The 4365-nt window shown below is 35.2% G+C and overlaps 1 protein-coding gene and 6 non-coding genes across 9 annotated transcripts in view; 1 reads left to right on the forward strand and 6 right to left on the reverse strand.

Annotated features, from left to right (window-relative positions):
* Positions 1 to 4365, forward strand: part of LOC116844068 (zinc finger SWIM domain-containing protein 8) — a 125654-nt gene that overhangs the window by 27162 nt on the left and 94127 nt on the right. The gene's annotated exons all lie outside the window — the stretch shown is intronic.
* Trnad-guc lies at positions 459 to 530 on the reverse strand. Its single transcript has one exon. It is a non-coding gene; the product is annotated as a tRNA-Asp (tRNA).
* Positions 899 to 970, reverse strand: Trnad-guc. The gene has a single exon. It is a non-coding gene; the product is annotated as a tRNA-Asp (tRNA).
* On the reverse strand, positions 1339 to 1410 carry Trnad-guc. Its single transcript has one exon. It is a non-coding gene; the product is annotated as a tRNA-Asp (tRNA).
* On the reverse strand, positions 1684 to 1755 carry Trnad-guc. The gene has a single exon. It is a non-coding gene; the product is annotated as a tRNA-Asp (tRNA).
* Positions 2035 to 2106, reverse strand: Trnad-guc. Its single transcript has one exon. It is a non-coding gene; the product is annotated as a tRNA-Asp (tRNA).
* On the reverse strand, positions 2371 to 2441 carry Trnag-gcc. The gene has a single exon. It is a non-coding gene; the product is annotated as a tRNA-Gly (tRNA).

Consider the following 4365-nt stretch of genomic DNA (forward strand, 5'->3'; position numbering starts at 1 on the left):
CATTTTTGTTGTTTTTTTTCTTTTTTTTCCAATGATATTACATTCTATATGTATAAATTAATAAAATGTGCATTTATTTTTATACGTTGATATATGAATATTTTACTTATTTTTACATGATACAATATTACAGTAGACAAAAAACTTATTTTTTTCCATCGATATTATATCCGATATTATAAATAAATGAAATATACATTTATTTATATACATATAAGAATATAATATTTATTCATAATATAATATAAAATAAAATAAAAAAATGTTTAATGAGCAAAATAAAAGTTACATAAAAGATACAAAAACAGGCTTACTTTAAGAACTAAGCATGAGAAGTATAAGGTTATAAAATAAATTATTTTATAGCACTATATAGTTCATGGTTGGCTCTTAAAGACCTATTTTTGTATCTTATTTATTTTTTATCAGCCTTTTTCAATTTTTTTCAAAAAATAAAACTCCCCGACGGGGAATCGAACCCCGGTCTCCCGCGTGACAGGCGGGGATACTAACCACTATACTATCGAGGAGAACATAGGAATTTTATTAGAAATTTGAGTATTTACATAGTTACATATTCCCGCCTGCCACGTAGGAGACCAGTGTTCGATTTTCCAATAGGAGATGTTTCATTTTTACTCTCGCTTTTCTTTGTTTTCCACTGATGCTGTATCCTATGAATATATATAAATGAATTACTAAATTATACATTTATTTATATACGTTCATATACAATATGAATACTTACTATACAATATGAATTATGACAATTATGATTATTGTAATAATGAATTATTATAATATGAATATAAAATTAATATACAATATAAATATTTATTTTTATATGTATAATATAAATTAAAAGCAAGAAAAAATTTTAAATGAGCAAAATAAAATACTCCCCGACGGGGAATCGAACCCCGGTCTCCCGCGTGACAGGCGGGGATACTAACCACTATACTATCGAGGAGAACATAGGAGTCTATTAGAAATTTGAGTATTTATATAGTTACATATTCCCGCCTGCCACGTAGGAGATCAGTGTTCGATTTTCCAATAGGAGATGTTTCATTTTTACTCTCGCTTTTCTTTGTTTTCCACTGATGCTGTATCTTATGAATATGTATAAATGAATTACTAAATTATACATTTATTTGTATACGTTCATATACAATATGAATACTTATTATACAATATGAATTATAACAATTATGATTATTGTAATAATGAATTATTATAATGTGAATATAAAATTAATATACAATATAAATATTTATTTTTATATGTATAATATAAATTAAAAGCAAGAAAAAATTTTTAAATGAGCAAAATGAAATACTCCCCGACGGGGAATCGAACCCCGGTCTCCCGCGTGACAAGCGGGGATACTAACCACTATACTATCGAGGAGAACGTGGGAGTCTATTCGAAATTTGAGTATTTATAGTTACATATTCGCGCCTGCTACGTAGGAGACCAGTGTTCGATTTTCCAATAGATGTTTCATTTTTACTCCCTCTTTTCTTTGTTTTCCACTGATGCTATATCCTATAAATAAATAAATTACTGAATTATATATTTATTTATATACATACTTATATATATGAATACATATTTATTTTTATATAGTATAGTATAAATTATAAAAGCAAAAGAATTGTTATAAATAAGCAAAATAAAACACTCCCCGACGGGGAATCGAACCCCGGTCTCCCGCGTGACAGGCGGGGATACTAACCACTATACTATCGAGGAGAACACGGCAACGTGTCGCAAGTTTGAGTAGTTACTTAGTTATATATTCCCGCCTGTCTTATGAGAGACTGGTGTTCGATTTCCCAACGAGGGATCTTTTATTTTTGCTCCCTTTTTTCTTTGTTCTCCATTGATTCTATGTCCTACGAATAAATAAATTACTGAATTATACATTTATTTGTACATGCTTATATATTATATGAATACATACTTATTTTTATATGATATAGCATAAATCGAAAGCAAAAAATAATTTTTTTAAATAAGCAAAATGAAATACTCCCCGACGGGGAATCGAACCCCGGTCTCCCGCGTGACAGGCGGGGATACTAACCACTATACTATCGAGGAGGACACGGATGTCTTTTACAAATTTAAGTAGACACATATTCATATCGAGTAATTGCAAAAATTACAACAGATTTCGAAGTTTAGACAAAAGATATCATGTTATTTTCTCGACAATACATTAATAATTTTATATTTTGTCTTCTAATGCGCATTGTGTATCAATACTGAAGATCCTTTTACATTGTGAGATACGGGATATTAAATACGCAAATTGTTTTGAGTTTAATTTATTAAAAAATTGTAAAATGTAAAAAAAAATTAGATTGCATCGGCCGGGAATCGAACCCGGGCCGCCCGCGTGGCAGGCGAGCATTCTACCACTGAACCACCGATGCTTGCATGGAAGTGTCTAACCGCTTTGCAGAGAAGTGTGTTTAACGAGAGGAGTTTGCGTATACTTATATATTTTAATCAACGTTTCGCGCGCGAAATATATAAAGGAACAAGAAAACTTATCTTTACAATAAAATAAAAGTTTTACACTTGCTTATACAGATACGAAGGTTACTATTGTGACGCTGAACAAATGGCACGCATATCCTGGCAGTTTTTTTGTGAGAGCTTCACATACACAGTGTATCGAGAGAAAGAGAGAGAGAAAGATACTGTTGGAAAGACGAAAAATATCTTCTGTTCGCGTCGCGCGCTCGTCATCCGAGGCGCACTTTAAACGAGGTGCACAGGGTTAAACAGAGAACGAGACAATAACGAATCGCCTGTCCGTTTCGCCGATGACTCTGGTTCAGGGTCGGTCATTGCACTATCGTGGTCCGGCTACAACAAAGAGAATGAGCCGGGTCAACACAGGCTCGTGTTATTCGTAAGGCTCACGACTTTTGGCGTTAGTATTTATGACCGTCTCGGTTCGTACGATAAGTATCTTTATACTGCACTCGAAGGGCACCGCCGGGCACACCGTCGTTCGATACGTGCGCGGCGTGTCGCATATTTTTCCTACGAACACATTCGCGGCGATTCGAACGATTTCACGACCGAGTGCCTCGAGGCAAGAGCCGCCGCGGTGAAAATTGAAGTTTCACTTGCATCGTGCAATTTGACGAGTTCTTCGACACGCAATGTAGGGTGAAGCGCCCAGCACTCGGCATTCTGCCAATTTTCGGCACTCTTGCGTGGATTTTATCAAATATTAAAATGTACACGCAGACTACATTCAAGTAATAAATGTTTGTTGTTTCAAGTATTTCATAGGTTTGCATATCCGCAGATTCATCATGTTTATCATAAGTATCATATTTGTTGAAAATACATTTTCAATCTTAGTAAGTTTAGCATTTTAGTAAAAAATATTAAATTAAAATAAAAATTAGGTTTGCTTTTTTACTACGTAGAGTCGAATCTATCTTTTTTTTCGACAAAGTTTTATAATGGGAATAAGTATTTCTTTTAAGTACATGATAATAAACTTTTCTCAAATTTGTGATTGATACATCTTAAAACTATTGCCAAGAAAATGTTCTTTGTCGAGAACAATCATTACTTAAAAGAAAGAAAGTGAATTGAGTAATCACTTTTCTTAGCAGAACGACATTTTTTCTGTGCGTATAAGTCCTTGTTAATTATTATTAACTATTTATTTTTTAAATTTCCATACACTCTAATGTTTGATAAAAAGAAAGAGAGAAAGAGAAAGAGAGAGAGTGTGTCGAAGACTGGCATGATGCCAGCTTTGCTGGATGTTTGCCTGTCCGTCCTTTTCTCCTCTTTATCGGGAAGATCAAACTTGAAATCCCTTCTGAAGTCTTTATTGCATTCCATCAGTTTGATATCTTACAGCATGCCGTACGAATTAGTATGCTCCATTGCGCACGATCGACTCTCCGTAGCGAGAGAAAAATTAATTTACATGTATGAGATTTTCTCTCCCCCTCCTTCTTTCTCCATTTCTCCCGAGTCGACGGCCCGTCGATGCTATCTCGTACTTTGATTAGGTACGAGACTTCAAGGATACGAGAGTAATAAGCGAGGGACTGCTCGTGTCACGAAACGGGCAGCCACGATGCACATCATGCGCGGTCTCTGAGTCGAATCCGAAGAAAAGCGCGGCGAGATAGGGCAGGTAGTCGACTCCGACATCCGGTTTGCCGTGGAACGAAGTCAATGCACCTGGCCCGCAGCGTCGACCCGATCTTCGAGAGCTGTCTCCTTCTTACGCAAGCTACGCGATCGCACAACCTCTCTATCTCTCTCGCTCTCTCTCTCTCTCTCTCTCTCTCTCTCTCTCTCTCTCTCTCTCTCTCT

The sequence above is a fragment of the Odontomachus brunneus genome, unplaced genomic scaffold (genome assembly GCF_010583005.1).
Source record: "Odontomachus brunneus isolate Ranch 3 - 2012 unplaced genomic scaffold, Obru_v1 Obru_scaffold_039, whole genome shotgun sequence".
Classification (NCBI taxonomy): domain Eukaryota; kingdom Metazoa; phylum Arthropoda; class Insecta; order Hymenoptera; family Formicidae; genus Odontomachus; species Odontomachus brunneus.